General features: G+C 36.9%; 1 pseudogene; it reads right to left on the bottom strand.

Moving 5' to 3' along the window:
- LOC125999023 (RNA-splicing ligase RtcB homolog) overlaps window positions 1-17,746 on the bottom strand; it is a 30,978-nt pseudogene extending 13,232 nt beyond the window's left edge.
- Window positions 17,747-19,740: the final 1,994 nt, after the last annotated feature.

Below are 19,740 nucleotides of genomic sequence, written 5' to 3'. Positions count from 1 at the left end.
GAGAGGCACAGAGTTAATGGCTATAGCTTAGATATCATGGTTTTACTGTTGCTGAGTCTGTGCTTTGGATCTATTATCTTAATTACATTTTAAGTTGAAAGTCTATAGTTCCTATTTTGGGAATGGACAGGATACCAGTCTGAGTTGAACAGAACTCAGACACAGCTGTCATCTTCATTTCTTCACAAAGGCTTTTAACAGTTTGTCCTGAAGTGAAGGATTTTTATTTTGCTACACGGATGGTGAGTAGATAAAACAAAAATATATCAGTAATGGAAACAGGATTGCTAAAGGATTGTCTTTTAGTATTTGGGCCGCACCTTGCAGTGCTCAAATTTAAGTGCTCTTAGTTTAAGGCTCAGGAGACCACATGGTGTGCCAGGGTCTGAACCTGGTTTGGCTGGGTGCCAAACTTGAACCCTCCCTTTTGTGCTATCTCCTGGTCCCAATGATTAACACCCTTTCTGGACCTGAATAATGGCTGATGACTAGAATCTCTAACCTCCCAGGGAACTTTACAAAATGTTTGAAAAGTGATTAATCAACTTTGAATTGCAGTTCTAATAACATGATCTTTAAAAACTGTCTAAGACGTCACTGTTAATTTGAATCATAATGTTATCAAATAATACCTTTTGGCATTCTGATTTTGTACCTTTGAGAGCCACTTGCCTTTCTCATTACCCCTTTATGGATCACCTTGAACTAGGTACTGCCAGTCATCATGATATTCCAAGGCTGACCTATTCTTTTTCTGTTTTGTTTTGGTTTGGTTTGGCTTGGTTTTGGTTTTTGGGCCACACTCTGTGACACTCAGGGGTTAGTTACCCCGGCTATGTGCTCAGAAATTGTTCCTGGCTTGGAGGCCCGTATGGGATGCTGGGGATCAAACTGAGGTCCATTCAGGTGTAAGGCAAAAGCCATTTCACTGCAACTATGGCTCTGGCCCCTGACCTCGTCTTTTTCTTTATTAAAATACCCTACTAAATTCCCTCTCCACACAATTATCCTTTCCAAAATTTATGGCTTCTGAATCTTTAAATATCTACAAGAGGTTGATTAGGTCCCTCAATATCCTAATTTGGTCTTTAGAAGAACAAGAAGTTGGAATTTTTTCTACAAATTTCATAAATCACTACATGAAATTTAAAAATGTTATATATGTAAAGTCAGGAACCACTATTTTCTTTAAATTCTCAGAGGTCAGTATATCTCCCAGATATTAAGAAGAATTTGCATTAAAGTCAATAGAGTTTTTAGTTAAATATTATGTTTTACAAGAACCCTCCTAAATATGATCACTTAATCTAACAGAAGAATTTTAGAAAAGGTAAAAGAAAAATCCATGGTGAGATGTATATCATTTGGGCAATCTTGTGATACCCATAATATATGAGTGTCAAACCTAGATTTTCTTTTTTTTTTTAGTTAAAGAAAGGAGTTTATTAGAGAGCTCAGGGCTACGAACTCCCAGGCCTTAGGGGTACCAAAAGCCACAAGCTGTCTATCAATACATACTTTTATTTTTACACAAAGGCAGTAAGGGAGACAAAGCCACATTCCTACCTCGATGACTTATGGTGGGGTTACAGAAAAGAAAACAAGTTTAGTACTTAAGACATCCTGGCAAGCTTTTCTACACTAATTTTATGAGATTTTCCTCTCCTACTCTTATGCTTCTTAAGTGTTTTTAGTCCTGTAAAAGATCCCATTCCCCTATTTTTAGTATTTTTTATTTATTTAAACATCTTAATTACAAATATGATTGTGATTAGGTTTCAGTCATGTAAAGAACACCCCCCTTTACCAGTGCAACATTCCCACCACCAATGTCCCAAACCTCCCTCCATCCCACCCCAACCCCACCTGTACTCTAGACAGGCTGTCCAGTTCCCTCATTCATTCACATGATTGTGGTAGTTCTCAGTGTAGTTATTTCTATAACTGCACTCACCACTCTTTGTGGTGAGCTTCATGAAGTGAGCTGGAAGTTCCAGCCCTCCTCTCATTGTCTCCGAGGATTGTTGCAAAGATGACTTTTATTTTTCTTAAAACCCATAGATGAGTGAGACTATTCTGCATCTCTCTCCCTCTGACTAATTTCACTCAGCATAATAGACTCCATGTACATCCATGTATAGGAAAATTTCAGGACTTCATCTCTCCTGACAGCTGCATAATATTCCATTGTGAATATGTACCACAGTTTCTTTATCCATTCGTCTGGTGAAGGGCATCTTGGTTGTTTCCAGAGACTGGCAATAGTGAATAGTGCTGCAATAAACATAGGTGTGAGGAAGGGGTTTCTGTATTGTATTCTTGTGTTCCTAGGGTATATTCCTAGGAGTGGTATAGCTGGATAGTATGGGAGCTCAATTTCTAGTTTTTGGAGGAATCTCCATATCGCTTTCCATAGAGGTTGGACTAGACAGCATTCCCACCAGCAGTGGATAAGAGTTCCTTTTTCTCCACATCCCTGCTAGCACCGATTATTCTCATTCTTTGTGATGTGTGCCAATCTCTGTGGTGTGAGATGGTATCTCATTGTTGTTTTGATTTGCATCTCCCTGATGATCAGTGATGAGGAGCATTTATTCATGTGCTTTTGGCCATTTGTATTTCTTTTTTATCAAAGTGTCTGTTCATTTCTGCTCCCCATTTTTTGATGGGATTAGATGTTTTTTTCTTGTAAAGTTCTGTCAGTGCCCTGTATATTTTGGATATTAGCCCTTTATCTGATGGGTATTGGGTGAATAGTTTCTCCCACACAGTGGGTGGCTTTTGTATCCTGGGCACTATTTCTTTTGAGGTGCAGAAGCCTCTAAGCTTAATGTATTCCCATCTGTTGATCTCTGCTTCCACTTGTTTGGAAAGTGCAGTTTCCTCCTTGAAGATGCCTTTAGTCTCAATTTTCTTGATAGATCTCGTTAATATTATTATATAATATTAATGAAAAGGTAATTATGACATGTTTCACCCTGTAGTTATGACCTTAGTAAGCAATAAAGTAAAATACATATTCAAATGTTAGCATAAATGCCAAAATGAGGTACAGAATTATTAAATTCAATTTATGATGTAGGGAATTATCAAATTCAGTTTATCCTCATGAACATTTATGGGGTATCTATTATATGTAAACTATGGTGCTAGTTGAAATGGGGTATATAATTAAAAAATATAAAATGCAAAGCATCATAATTATATATAAAATACCCCCTTGTTTACTTGTTTACTTTTTTCTGAACCATAATCTTATCATATATTATTTCTTAAGTGGATTCAGAGATTCAGTTCATTTCACTTTAAAATTTTCTTTTTCTCTTCTTATTGAGAAATATTTCAGATGTGCAAAATAAAATGGTATTTAAATTTCTGTAATAAACACCCACGTGTATACCATCAAATAAAATAGTATATCTCTGTGGGTTTCTCTCTGAAGACAAATGAAAAACCACAAATATTTGTGTTATTTATGAGTTAGAAAATGAAGGTATATATATAGTACAAGGTTTGAGGCCCAAGCCTTGCATGCAGCCAACTCTAGTTCAATCCTAGATACTATATTATCCTCCAAGGATCATCACGTGCAACTGTGGAGCCCCCAAGTACTGCTGAGTTGGTCCAAATAATCCCCAGCACCAAAGAGCCCAAGCAGATGCATCCTTGGATCCCTCAGTGGAGACAATGACCAAATGACTATAAATTGGCAGAAGGGACTTTGTTTTACTGATTACTTATTGTGAGCCCCCCATGAAAAATATAGAAGCCACTGAGGTGTCCTTAAATATATGCATGAACAGATAACAAAGCCTAGATAAGACCAACACCACCAATTTTAGTAGATCAGTGCATAATTTATGGCTTCTATGTTACATCTAATGGCTTCTGAGAGAGAAACGTAGTGTAAGACAGAGAAGCACCTGTGAATTCAAGGGTAATAAGTCATCTCCTAATCACACCTCACTGTCCTGCACAAATTTTGTATTTTAATGTGGTACCATTAAACCTTTGACCGAGTCCAAGATTGACTTGGGAGCATCAAACAACAAAGAACTTCCAGACTGGCTAATCATGACAGACAAAAGTAGTCAAACGCAGATACTTTGGTCTATCTCAGGTCAGTTTGGAAGTGCCATAAATCTGGTCATTCCTGTGCACCAACAACCAATGATACTCAGGGGTTTGGTCAAATATCAACAGATTCAAGAACTCAGGCACACATCCTGGGATGCTTCATCTATAGAATCCTAGATTACCCACTAAATTGGAAACTAAAAATGCCAGCACGTCCCATGCACTGCAACCCAGACTCCCATAAAATTTGATCCCAAACACTCCCATTCACCTTGCATCAGATTTAACAAAGAAGAATTGACCGACAACAAAATAGTTGTAAGGATCTTAAACACACAAGAAGATTGTTCTAACACCATGATCAGTGATAGTGATCACTGAATTGAAAATAGAGACAGCTACAAGGAAAGAAAAATACAAGAAAACTTTAATCAAAAATCACATAGATAAATTGAGCATGTTTGCCATTAGGCCAGAGCCATAGACTCCATCTAATTTTCAAAAGAAATGCAAAACTGGCAACAAAACCACAAAGATATGCTAGCCTTGCAGCTTATTGCTCTGGGGCCCCTCAGAAGCAGGCAGAGCAAGTCCCCTGCCCTGCTGAGCACCTGGAATAATGATGGAGAAATGACACTGAAACTATAAAACATAGTTTTATCAATTGTACTGTAAGCCATGATTCCTCACTAAGAAAAACTGAGAGACAAGGCTATAGAGTGTTATCACAGTAGGCAAAGCCCTGGCTTGATCCCTGGCACCAAAAAGATGATTTATGCATAATTTGAAACAAAATGTAAGGAGCTTGAATGAACTAAAAAAAAACTGAAAATGAGTCAGAAGAAAAATGATAAGTATAGAATAATTTTACATACTGTAAAACATAGGGTTACAACAGTGATGAGCAGACTAAATAGAGTAAAAAGAAAAATAGTGCGTATCGGTAATAGAAAAAGGTTTTCTGAGAAGCAAGTAGGATAAGGGAGATAATTTGAGTCAGTGTTTAAGAAAATGAAAGTAGTATTATACCATAATGTTAAAGCAATGGAAAAACAAAACCTCTATCTATCTATCTATCTATCTATCTATCTATCTATCTATCTATCTATCTATCTCTATCTACCTATATCTATCATCTATCTATCTATCTATCTACATACACATACATACAAACATATATATCAATGAGTGTACTAAGAGAATGTGAGTGAATTAAAAATAAATTCCATAATCCTTGTATTTTCATATGAAAAGAATTGTAAAGTGAAAAGAACAAGTTGTCTAACAAGATCCATAATTTGTCTATTTTGTTTTTAAAACATCACTCTATAGGTATGAATCTAAATATCACATAGTATGGTATGAATGACACCAATTCTTTTTGTTTTATTGGGCCACACCCTGTGGCGCTCAGGGGTTCCTCCTGGCTCTGCGCTCAGAAATCGCTCCTGGGTTGGGGGACCTTATGGGACACCAGGAGATCAAACCATGGTCCATCCTGGGTCAGCCTCTTTCAAGGCAAACACCCTACGGCTGTGCTATTCCTCTGGCCCCAAATGACACCATTTTTAAATGTTTAAATATTATTTTTATTTATTTTAATACTTTTATTGAGATATCACAGTTTTCAATAATGTTAAAGGCATTTATTTTACTTACATAACACTACATATATCCTTTCACCAGTGATTATAGATCCCTCCACCTTTATGCCAGGTCAATTTACCCTCTCTTTACTTAATTCCAAATTCTGTTAAATATGTCCCACTAATTTTTTCACTGTGAATTAAGACACCAAAATAATTTTTGTTGTTGCTGTTTTTTGATCATACCCCACGATGCTCAAGCTTGCTTGTGGCTATGTTCTTGGGAATCACTCCTGATGGTGCTTGGGGAACCTTACTTGATGCCAGGGATCAAATTTGGGTTAGCCATATTCAAGGTGAATGTCTTAACCTCTGCACTTTCTTCTATAGCCCTTAAGGTTTCACCAGTCTTATGATGGAAATTTCTGATGAAAAAGATTTATAAAATGGCAATGAAATCATTTACTTTTATTTCATGCATCTGTTTTTCTTCAAAAGGATGACTGGTTGCATTATCATAAATTTTAAAAATCTAAAGAATGAAAAAAAAACAAGAAAAATTCACATATACAGTTAAACTCTCCCTATGTATATCCAAGCTAGAACTCTCTTTTATTTATGCTATTTGCTTTTTATTCATGGCTTTAAGAGATGACTCTCAATGATACCTCAAATCTGTTTTTCATGATTTCCCATTAAATGTGGGTCAAACGTGGTAACTCGATTCTAATGACTAGAATATGACAAAGCTGATGAGATGTCACTTCTGTGGTTAGATTATAAAATATTTTATCCCATTGAATCTCTTACCCTTTTACCTATCACTCTGATGCCACTTGTTACACTGCTGTGAGGTAATCTAAGGGGAGATCCACATGATAAAGAATCAGGAGTTAACCTACATACCTGTTATGAGATATTGAGTCCTTAGATCACAATATGCAACAAAAATGAATCCTGCAATTACCATGTAAGTGTATTAGGAAATAGATACTCCCCCAGTACAAGAATTAGATGAGACTTCATCCCTGGCCAACATGTTAACATTGGCCTAAGTAAAGATCAGAAAGCAAAACATCCAGTTAAGCCATGCCTAGATTCTTGAAAATATGTTTTAAGCATCTAACTTAGATGTTTGTAATACAATGTGCTAACTAATACAGCTTCGAGGATGTTATCATGAGCCTAAATGTGCTGCCATTTCTATGTGTCTATTTATATTTGTCAATATAATTACTTAAATGCCTATAAATATACACTCAATATATGGATGAGGCTTTTGTTATTGTATTTCTTTTTTCTTCTTAAATTAGTTTTTCTGTTATTTATTTTCCTGCTACAGCCTGTGAATCTTTGCTGCTAGGAAATCTTTTTCTTATCCCTAAAAATTCTAGTCTTCTTCCCATCCCAACTTTTTTTTCACCTTACCCAAAGTAGTGCCAAAGCAGTGAATTAATCTTAGGTGAATTCCATTTCCTTCCCATATCCTCTTTAAGCCAAAATGTAAGTGTAGGCTCTTCAAATATAATTAACTTCTAGGAAAATCTCCTTTATTCCTTTGGCTTCCTCTAATAACAGTGCTTTCATGAGTAGTATGCACCTAAAATTACATAGATTATACTTGGGGAATTATTGAAATCAGAGAGAATTTGATATTCTGCATGTCTACAAAGCTTCTGAGCTGATATTACTGATAAATGGATAATATTTATTAGCATGGTTCCAGAGGTAAGAAAGCCATTTAGTAAAGCATAAAATGTGTTTTAACTCAGAGTCAAGAATTAGTACAGTGGGAAAGGTACTTGCCTGGCAAGTGGCTGACCTGTGTGTGATCAACAGTACCATATATGTTCCCTTGCACCTTCCAGGAGTTATTCCTGAACCTCAAGCCATACATGAACCCTTAGTACCACCAGGTGTGGCCCCCAAAGTCAAAAAATGCATGTCTTAACTTAATTGTTTAATTTATATTGAATAACAGAACTCAAAATAAACTTACCCAATGATAGAAATTAATAGCCTTCAGAGAAGATAAGATGGAATATTATTATTTATATATTATTTATATATATTACATATATATTATATTTAGTCTCTTCCATTGCTTTGCAAGTCTCTTTTGATGTCAATACCACATTTTTCTGTTGTTTTGGAAGATATTTGGAAAATAAAAAATGTGAGGCCTCCTGAAAAAAAGGAATATTATATGTTTTAGCTTCTATAGAAAATATTATGGTGTCTATTCAAAAATTAATTTATTTTGGGGGCCAAGAGATAGTACAGGGGATAGAGTATTAGCCTTTCATGTAATTTATTCATATTTGACACCTCTCCCCTTACAGCATATCTGATCTGAGCAACCACCATAAATGATTCCTGAACACAGAGCCAGAAATTAGCCTCAAATACTAAACACAAAAATAATGAGTTTCTATGTGACCAGATATTTTTCCACTCTCCATCTACCTCTAAAGAGCAAAAAAAAAAAAGAAAACCCATTAATTTGAAAGATATTTGCATTCCAATAATCATTTCAACAGAAATTCACAGTAGCCAAGACAGAAAAACAATTTGGGTGCCTAAGAATAGATGAGTTGATAAAAAAATTCTGATGTATGTTCACACTGGACCACTTCTCAGCTATTAGAAAAGAAGAAATCCTGCAGATTGGATAGAACTGGAAGAAATCGTGCTAAGTGAATTGTCAAAAGGAGAAGGAAAACGTAATGATTGCTCTCTATGTAATATGTGAAGAAACATATTGAAGTAATAAGAATGTCCAATAATAAAAGATCTTGAGAGTCAGCCTATAGAATTGAGTTTGTTAAGTTGGGAGTGGGGAATGAGAGAGAATCTAGTGTAGGAGGGATGTGACAGCTTATTGGAAGATGTGGGGTAGGGTAGGAACATTGTATTCCTGAAACATTAATATGAACAATACTGTAAACCATGGTGCTCAAGAAAAGAAGGCAAGATGGCAAAAACAAAACAAATAATGCAAGGACACATTTCATTCTGTACTATTTACCTAAAAATAAATAGGGGAGTCTGGTGATGGTACAGTGGGTAAAGCATTTGCACTCACAATGTTGATATGGGTTAGATGCCTAGAACTCAATATGGTTCCAAAATCTTCTGACACAGGATTGGTTCTTTTTAAATAAATATTTAAAATGGTTCACCATGAGACATAGATATAAAGTTGTTCATGATTGAATTTCAGTCATACAATGTTCAACACCCATCCCTTCACTAATGCACATTTTCTGCGACCAATTAACCCAGTTTTTTCCCCACATTTCCCACTCTCCTCCAGGCTTCCTGCCTCTATGGAAGACATTTTTTCTTCTCTCTCACTCTTCTTTATTTTCTTTTTTGACACTGTAGTTCGCAATATTGTTTCTAAGGGCTCCACTGTAGGAAGAGTGCCACAGGATTGATTCTTGAGTGCAGTCAGAAGTCCTGAGCACACTGGATGGAACTGGAAAATATATTGAATGAAGTAAGCCCGAAAAATAATGGCACAGGATGCTCTCTCTCTTACCTGTGGTTTAATAATAATAAATGGATGAAAATATATAATGTAATAAAAGGGGATGCATAAATCAAATTTGACCCTATAATTTAGGGAGAAGGTCAAGAAATGAAAGGGATCAAGGGAGAAGGAAGATGATAAAATCAAGTAATAGTGGAACAGGTGTCAAGGGCCTTGGTTACAGGGTGATGTGGGAGAATAGTATAGCTATATATCAAAAACAAAGGTTCAACAACAGTGAAAAAATTGGGATCTAGACAACAGAACTTTTATTTATTTATTTATTTATTTATTTATTTATTTATAAAATCTTTACTTAAGCACCATGATTACAAGCATGACTGTAGTTGGGTTAATATGCCTTTCAAAGCGGGAGGTGGGTGTTGGGAGGGAGCAAGGCAACACCAAGTGAGGGAAGTTGACACTGGTGGTGAGATTGCTGTCAAAAATTGCATGCCTGGAGCTGGAGTGGTGGCACAGCAGTAGGGCTTTTGCTTTGCACATGGCTGACATAGGACGAACTGCGGCTTGATCCCCAGGCATCCCATATGGTCCTGGAGCTTGCCAGGAGTGATGTCTGAGTATAGAGCCAGGAGTAACCCCTGAGCGCTGCTGAGTGTGGTTCCTCCCCCCCCCAAAAAAAACAAAATAAAGTTGTATCTAATTTTATTTTGACTTAGGGACCACATACATCAGTGCTCAGGGCCTACTCCTGGCTCTGCACTCAGGGCTCACTCCTGTTGGTGTACAGGGACCATATGGACTTCTGGGGCAGCATACTATACATTATTCTATCTCTTGGGACAGTGGGTGCTACTTTTAACACAAGACTAGAATGTGTGACTTGAAGGACACGTGAGAGCCTGTTGGAACATGGAAAGATTTTTAAATATTTACTAAATTCCATTTCGAGGGGCCTGAGCAGTGGAGCAGCTGTAGGCCTTGCATGTGGCTGACCTAGGACAGACCACGGTTCAATCCCCAGCATCCCATATGGTCCCCCAAGACAGGAGCGATTTCTGAGAGCAGAGCCAGGAGTAACCCCTAAGCATCACAGAGTGTAGCCCAAAAACAAACAACAAAAACTGTATGCCTAAAACCCAACTATCAATAATTTTGTAAATGACAGTCCTTGATTAAATACAAAATTTGAATCATCAAAAAACTCCATACTGTTTTTCATAGATGTTAAATAAGGCAACATTCTCACCAGTAGGAGATGAGGGTTGCTCTTTTACCACATCCCCTCCATCTGAGATGTTTTCTAGGTTTTTTTTTTACATATGCCAGTAGTGAGTGATGATATTCATTGTCAAATGAATTTTCCTAATGATAAGGGACGAGCTATTACAAGTGTATGCTTCAATTCCCAATTACAATGAAAAATCACTTAGGAAAGGAATGGAAAAAGTTACAAGAGGATGAAAGAGCTCTCAATTTCTATATTATAGGTCAATATCACCCTGTTACTGAACCAAAGATATTGCAAGTAAACTATAGACCATAATCCACTTGAATAAAGGGGGAAATCCTCAGCAAAATATTAGTAAAATAAAGTTAACAATATATAAAAAGAATTAAGTCATATAAAAATGGGATTTAGTCTAGGAAAAAAGGAAGGCTTATCATATCCAAATAAATTCATAAAAAATCCTAACAACTTCATTTTCGAAGGTTTTCTTTAGTTATTTGGGTGTGTTCATTGTTTCATGTGAATTCCCTGAGTGTGATCTATTTTTTTTGAAAAATTTCATGAATATCCTAATAGGGACTGCATTGAATGTGTACAATAAAATGCATCCATCAACAACTTTGTAACTGCACCTCTCATTGTTATTCAAAAAAAGATAGTAAAAATAAATTCTCACAATTTGGGGCCAGCGAGGTGGCGCTAGAGGTAAGGTGTCTGCCTTGCAAGCGCTAGCCAAGGAAAGATAGCGAGCGCGGTTCGATCCCCCGGCGTCCCATATGGTCCACCCAAGCCAGGGGCAATTTATGAGCTCTTAGCCAGGATTAACCCCTGAGCATCAAACGGGTGTGGCCCTAAAAACCAAAATAAATAAATAAATAAATTCTCACAATTGAATATGAAATAATATCACATGATCGTCTTATTAGATTCAGAAGAGCATTTGACAAAATCCAGTATCATTTAATGGTTTTGAAAAAATAATTTAAACTTAAAATTGTAGAAAAGTCTTGACAAAGAACATCTACAAAAGCCCTATAGATAACAGCATATGTATCAGTAAGCTAATAGATTGTTAACCCCAAGAGCAGTAACAAAATTAGAGTATCTGACTCTCAACATTTTATTGGACAAGAAAAATACATATAGATACAAAATAAAAGAAATAAAATTATCCCTATTTGCAGATGAGATCATCTTGTATGTAGAAAATCTAATGTTCCATTCTGCACACACATGAAAATTCCCTAAATAACATTTATGCATAATTAAAAAGTTCAACAAGGTTTCTAACACAAAAATTAATATACAAAACTCAATTATATAGTATTACAGTGAATAGTACATTATGAGAATTATGAGATTAATTACATATAATAAATACAAATATCATATATTCAAAAATCAAAATAGTATATCTTATGTGTAAATATATAAAATAGCTTATGTATAAATATATACATTGTATGGAGTTATGAGAATGAGATTAAAAAGCAATTTTATTTATGACAGCTTTATAAAGAAGAAAATTCTACTGAAATAAGGAATACAATGTCTTAAATTTTACAGGAAGAGAAAATGCAATATCCTTGATCACCATTAGCTTCCTAAATATTAAAGAAATAGAAAATTTTCCAACAGCTTATAGGCCATCACATTATAGTGTAAACTAAAATTTGAAGAATATAGAAATAATTTTTTAAAGAAACCCCTTCCTCACACCTATATGTATTGCAGCACTATTCACAATAGCCAGGCTCTGAAAACAAGCAAGATGCCCTTCAACAGACAAATGGATAAAGAAACTGTGGTACATATACACAATGGAATATTATGCAGCCGTCAGGAGAGATGAAGTCATGAAATTTTCCTACACATGGATGTACATGGAATCTATCATGCTTAGTGAAATAAGTCAGAGGGAGAGAGAGAAGCAGAATAGTCTCACTCATCTATGGTTTTAAGAAAAAATAAAAGTCATTTTTACAACAATCCTCAGAGACAATGAGAGGAGGGCTGGAACTTCCAGCTCACTTAATGAAGCTCACCACAAAGAGTGGTGAGTGCAGTTATAGAAATAACTACACTGAGAACTACCACAATCATGTGAATGAATGAGGGAACTGGACAGCCTGTCTGGAGTACAGGTGGGGGTGGGTGGGATGGAGGGAGGTTTGGGACATTGGTGGTGGGAATGTTGCACTGGTGAAGGGGGGTGTTCTTTACATGACTGAAACCTAATCATAATCATATTTGTAATCAAGATGCTTAAATAAAGATATTATAAAAAAAAGAATCCCCCCCCCAAAAAAAGAAAAAAAGAAACCACCAACAGCAGAATCAGCAGCATAGAGAGAACAGGTATGTAATCAGCGTTTTACTATAAAGGTCCATAATATAGAGATAATTTTTAAAAAATTTCAGACCCACTTCACTGATGAACATCAATGAAAAAAATCAACAAATAGTGGCAAATCAAATCCAGCAATATTTCCAAAAGATTATACACTGCTCTCAAGTGATATTCATACCAGGGATGCAAGGAGAGTTCAACATATGCTAATCAATTAATGTAATACATCATATCAACTAAAGGGAAGACGTAAAACCATATGATTTTTCAATACATGTAGAGAGAGCTTTTGACAAAATCCAACAGTCTTTAATGATAAAAAAACTCTGTAAATTAGATAGAAGAAAAATTCCACAAGATAGTAATATCCATTTACAAGAAAAACACAGTTATTCTTTTAAAATAGTTTGAATTGTTGAGATTCAGTGGCTTACAGTGCTATTAATGATGGTTTCTCACTAACATAATTCTGACACCACAACCATTACCAGTGTACATTATTTCTAGCTCGCAAAAACTTTAAGGTTTCTCCTTCTCGAGCTCCCCATGCAATTGTGTGGATCAATTCTCCCATTATGTTGTTACCATATTGTGTATCATTAACTCCCACATGTTAGAAAGATAAATCTGTGTCTATCCATTCCCTGCTTATTTCACTCAGCTTGAATTCACTCTAGTAACATCCATGTTTTTGAGAATTGCATAAATTTGTTCTTTCTTAGATATGCGTTGTATTCAATGCCATCACTACTCTTATACTCAATGTGGAAAAATGAAAACTCCCTCTTTGAAATGAGGCATTAGCCAAGGAAGCACACATAAACCATTTTTATACAATATAATGCTGAATTTCCTAAGCCAAAAAATCTCAGTGATACAATCGATAATATAAGAAGTCAAACTATCACTATTGAAAATGACATTATAATATTCAGAGAGGATCTTAATCATTCCACTATATGTATCTTTGAGACAACAAATCATTGTTTATTTACAAAGTAGTAAGCTAAAGAATCAATACACAGGGCTGGAGTGATAGCAAAGTGGTAGGGTGTTTGCCTTGCACATTGCTGACCCAGGACTGACCCAGGTTGGATCTCTGAAATCCCATATGGACCCTCGAGCCTGCCAGGAGCTATTGCTGAGTGAAGAACCAGGAGTAACACCTGACCACCACAGGGTCCTCCCAAATAAAATAGAAAAGAACAAGAATCAACAGTGATGGAACAGAACTTCTTAGAACCGTAAAGAAAGACTCCATCCTAGGCTCCTTCCTATGACCTGTGCAAATACCAAGATCTCTAGCTACAGAGGCCTGATTTTATCATCCATGACTGAATGGAAAGTTTCCAGACATCACAAAAGGACCTAGGGGAGAGTAAAAGAGCATGTACGGAACCTGTAGTTATACCCATGACAGTGTGCTTCAAGGGTGGAGAAACCCTGTATCTCTTAGGCCAAGGGGATTCCCTTTCTAATCTTCCCAATTTTTACTGTGCCTATGCAAAAAATTAGCACAAATTATTTTTTGTAATTGTTGTTGTTGCTTGTTTGTGTGTGTGCTTTGTTTTGTCTTTATTTCGGGGACCGTGGTTATTGTCTGGTTTTTGTCTTTATTGCTATGGTGCTTTTCAGGTTTTTTTGTATTTCTGTCATGTTTTCTTTCCTTTTTCTCTTTCTTAAACTGTTATTTATATCCTCTAGAAGGACTCCTTCCTTTTTTTTGCTTGTTTGATTTTTGCCCCCCCTTTTTTTCTTTTCCTTATTTTCCCTTCAAACAGAACCACATAACTTGAATCATCTTGTTCTGCCTCAAAACTTGAGGGGGAAATATTGGAGGGTACCAAGATAAAACAGTGGTATGAACATTGAGTAGAAATAAAAAAATATCATACATAAACACCAAATCCAAAGCCAACTACAACAGAGTCGACACCCAATCTACAACAAGCTAGACACAGAGGGGACCACTTATACTAGCAGCCCGGGTGTCAAAGGAGGGGGATATGGGAAGCATGCTGGGAACAGGAGTGGAGGGAGGACAACACTGGTGGTGGGAATGCCCCTGATTTCATGGCACTATGTACCTATAATATTACTGTAAAAGATTTGTAATCTACTTTGGTCAAAATAAAAATTATTTCATTAAAATAAGGGAGGTACCAAGGCCAAATAGGTGTAAGTAGTAAGCTAGACACAGAGGAAACCACTTATTCTAGCAGCCCCGGGGGTAAGGGAAGAGGATATGGGAAGAAGGGCGGGAACGGAGGTGGAGGGAGGACAGTTCGGTGATGGGAATTTCCTTGATTTTATGTTAATATGTACCTAAAATATTATTGTCAATGATATGTAAGCCACTATGATCAAAATAAAAATTAAAAAAGAAGGTATTGGGCTATAATTGATAGAATTGTATTGTATCTTAGAAACTTAATATTAAATTTTCCCACCCCATAAAGGAGTAATAATGATATACTAAATGACATGTATGCTAACACATGGAGAGAACTGTTTTACAAGGTATACATATATCAAATCATCAAGTTGTAAAAATTTAAATGTCTTACAGTTCTATTAGTGAATTATGCTTCAATAAATCTTGGGAGAACTTAATTTATACTTACAGTATAATGATTTCAAAGAATCTATCTGATGTTCATAGGCTCATGTCTTGCATGCAAAAAGACTCAAGTTTAATCTCTGTAAAAAAAAAAGATGCCTCCTCCAAGCACGGTTGGGTATATAATTTGTGGCCTAGTCAAACATTAAATGATCTAGCCCAGTATGTTGGTCAACTATAAATTAAGGTCACTTTGGGACCCCAAAACAGTTCCTGGGAGGTATTCAAAATATAAATTACAAATATTGGTGAAGGAGGTTGACACTGGAAGTGGGGTTGGAACTGAAACGTTGTCTAACTAAAACTCAACCGTGAAGAACTTTGTAAATCACAATGCTTAACTTTTTTTTTAATTATGTCTTTGTTTTGTTTTGTTTTACGGCTACATCTGGCAATGTTGAGGAGTAAGTTCTGGCTCTGCACTTAGAAATTACCCCTGGCAGATTCAGGGGACCATATCAGATGCTGGATATTACACCTGGTTCCACCACCTGCCTCTGCAATCCTATTGCTACAGCTCCTACATTTTTTTAAGAAAAGGAAAAATAATGAATGAAAAATTTTGAAAAGAAGTTACCCTATTCCAGGTAAGAGATAAAAGATGGGTTTTCTATTGTGAATTTGGACAGTAACCATGGATAAGAAGAGACCAAGTATCTGATTGAGCGCATAGACTCAGAAAGCCCTAACGCTGAGCAAAAGGGAGGAGTTGGGGCAAGAGTGTGGGCATCAGTGCTGACAGCTGCTGGGATGTCAAATGTACAAGGACTGGAAAGTGATCTAGGAATATTGTGATAGTGACAAAGGAATTATGGGCTATCTTATCTAGATAATTTCTTGTGAAATGGAGAGGGCAAACTAAAGGACACTGATGACTGAAAAGTCTCTGAGGAAGTAGACTACATGATACATCAACAAGGCATCTGACACTCATTGTTCTTTATATGTTCCTCTTCTGGCCTTCCTTTTCTGTTTTTGTAATGAGGTAACTATATTGTCAATTAAGCAACTCTAGGAAAAGGAAAATATTAAAGAAATACGATGGGTAGTTAAATATTTACTATTCTTCTGACATCATATTTCTTTAGGTAAAATATTAAATTCAAATATTACAGAGAAACACAGCTGGTCCTGAATATTCTAGCTTCCAGAGGTCCATATCAATGAATGATTTTTAAAGTTAGAGAGTATTTTGCTTTATCTGTTCAAGGAATATGAACACAGTCATTTCTGAATTATTGTTCTATGAAATGAATGTCAATTTTCAGTTAGCCTGGTCCCAAAATGGAAACAGTCATTTAATATTATAATCATAAATTTTTGTTGTAAGAAATTCAGGAAATGACTTGATGTATAAAGAAAGATTGGGAGAATGAGTTTATGTTTTAAGATAGAAAATATTCTGTGAGGGGATGGTGGGGATAGTCGACTAACAGTGACTATACCATGTGACAGCCAACAGTAGGCTTTAAAATAGTAAAAATGGACGGTGTCGTGTTATGTATATTTCACCACCATTTAAAAGTAAACATAAATCCCCTAGAGCAGTCCATGATTCTAAGATTAGGACAGATACCTATGAAGATAAAGATAAAGGTTAGCAATAGTTTGCATAGGTAAAGCAGCAGTTGGGAAAATATAAAGAAAAATGTTCAGCCTAAAAACAGGGCATCTCTACCCACCAAGCATTCTGCCTTATGACCATCTAGCTCCAAGTACACTGATTTGTCTAACCTCATAGTCTTTCTTCAAGATCCCAGGAAAGTTTCTCCTCAAACATAGTTTTTGCTGTAGGTTAGCCCATCCTAGGTCAATTAAGTGATAAGAGTATTCCACTCTTTCCTAGATGATATTCAATTTTACTAGAGCTAGGGCAATCTGACTTTATGTTCTCCCTGTAATGTCAGTTACCTAAGTTTGGCAATGTAAAGATGCAAAGATCAAATCAAGAAAATGAGCCAGAAGGTGGCCTGGGGCCTCTCATCCTCGTAGGAGTGTCTTGTTAGAAGGGGGTCTGTCCTGTTGGTCTTCGGTGTAGAAAGAAACTCTGATCTCCAGAACTGTTCTAGATATTGAAAGGAGAGACCATGTTCTCTACTGGTAGATTGCCTATTCCTGGTGTAGGTGCAGAGAACCATGCTGGAACCAAGGCCCCTCTCCCCTTTCCTCTCTTTCTCCTCTCCTTCTTCTACTTCTCCTTCTCTCTCCTCTGCCCCGCCTACTCCCACTCTCCCTCTCTGTGTCTCTACCTTGAATTTCGTCTCTCTTCAGGCCAAAGAGGAGGTGCCATGAGCAGGCAGGTCTTCCCATGATCTCTATACACCTTGGAAAGCAGATTCCCTTGGACCTGTCCACTAGAGTGACTTGCTGGCAGATTCAGCACCATCGTGTGGACAGCTCTCAATGCTTATCCCCACATCTCCATATGTCCCAGAAGCAATCCTGAGATGCTCAGACTCTCGCAGTGCTCCTCAAACTATGGCCCGCGGGCCAAATATTGTATTTGTATCTGTTTTGTTTCTTCATTGCAAAATAAGATATATGCAGTGTGCATAAGAATTCGTTCATAAGTGTTGTTTTTAATATAGTCAGACCCTCCAATGGTCTGAGGGACAGTGAACTGGCCCCCTGTTTAAAAAGTTTGAGAACCCCTGACTGGTGGGATACAACCCCTTAGTCTCTTGGCCTGTTGATCTTTCAGTGTCAGAAAGTGGGTTAAGACCAAAGAGAAGAAATGGAGAGGAAGCCAGGGTGCTTTGTGTTTCTGTCCCTCTCATCATTCCAGTGTGGTGAGTGAGGAAATTTTAAGAAATTTGGGGTCTCTTCTCACATATATTGGGGAAAAAGTGTCTTCTGGTGTTAGGCTCATCTTCCAGACTGAAGTCTTTGGGGTTCAAATTCTAACTTTACTGAGGCTCTGTGAGCTAGACTCCCGTGTTTTCTTACAGAAATAGTTGGAAACAAGGCATCCTGTGACTCCCTTTAGATACAACCATTGGTGCTCAAGGTTCCCAGTGACTTTGCGGACCCACCAGATAAAGCCTTGCTAAAAAAAACCCTAAGTTTCTTTGTTATGCATTAGATAATATTTGGCTTTCTGCTCCATTCTTCTCTCCTCCCTTTCCATCTTCTCCTTCAGGACCTGGGCTAGGTCTGCCTTCTAAAGACCACACTGATCATCAAAAGTTCCTCTTTGTATTTTATTTATTAAAATTTTTATTTAAGCACCATTACTACAAACATGATTATATAGTTGGGTTTCAGTCACAAACAGAACACTCCCCTTCACCAGTGCAACATTCCCACCCCCAATGCCCCCCCCCTTCCCATCCTCTGCCTGTATTCGAGACAGGCATTCTACTACAATTATTTTTTTAAGTTAAGTAAGCTGCTTTTTTCTTTCTTGATAAGTGTTAAAAATACAGTAGTAAAGGTGTGAAATTGGCAATTGCCGTTGTTTGGATAGGCCCAGCAAAATATGGGAGAAAGGGGAAAATCCTCAGCCTGATTACAAGAAAGCCTCACCCTGTTTATTGGCATAAGACCAACTCTGGGCTCCAGGCATACCAGTCTGTCCAACCCCTTAGTCATGCTCTATGGTCCAAGTGAAACTTTTTCACACATTAGCTGTTTTGGTGTAAGGTTCCTGTATTTAAAGATTCTTGATTCTGTGCATTTCCTTCATCAAAGTCAGACTGATGTGGAGCATCCTCTAGTTTCATCTCACCATTAGATTTGGAGAGACCTGTTCTGCAAGCAGGTTGTTGCTAAATCGTCTGGGTGTTGAGAGCGCTCTTTGGAGTAAGTCAACGCCAGAGCAGTGGTAGGGTCTTCCCTGGTAGAGGTTTGCATCCTGGTAATGTTATAGACAATTGTGGTTGTTTCCATGGATGGTATCCATTGTTCAGGGGTGGATGGGCAATGCCCTTTCCTCTGAGGCCTAAGCCAAATCATTATGCCAATGTTCAGGGTATAAAGCCTAACTGAATTACAAAATTTGTGTTCCCATCTCTATTAGATAAGAACTTGTTTGCATATGTAATATTTTCCCATGTTAATGTCCCTATGCAAAAGAGAACCAATGCCACAAGGTATTGTTGGTGCATCTGGGGGCTGAGGGAACAAGTCCAACATTCCCTGTAACTTGGTTCTAACATAAATTCTATAGAGACACTCTTCTTCCAGCTTTCTTATTGAACAGATCTCAAAGGGGAAAAAGCAAAAAAGCAAACAAAGAAAACAGTGAGAAAAATTGTCACTATATAAGAGGATATTCAAAAAGAGTTATAGATGTTAAGGAAATACATATAAGATATACAAAGGAGATACACATGTCCGCTTTATGTTACACAAATAGTCAGGGAGAGGGTTTTGTTTCTG

Source organism: Suncus etruscus, chromosome X (assembly GCF_024139225.1).
Source record: "Suncus etruscus isolate mSunEtr1 chromosome X, mSunEtr1.pri.cur, whole genome shotgun sequence".
In the NCBI taxonomy this organism is placed as follows: Eukaryota; Metazoa; Chordata; class Mammalia; order Eulipotyphla; family Soricidae; genus Suncus; species Suncus etruscus.
This window is presented reverse-complemented; position numbering and strand designations above follow the sequence as displayed.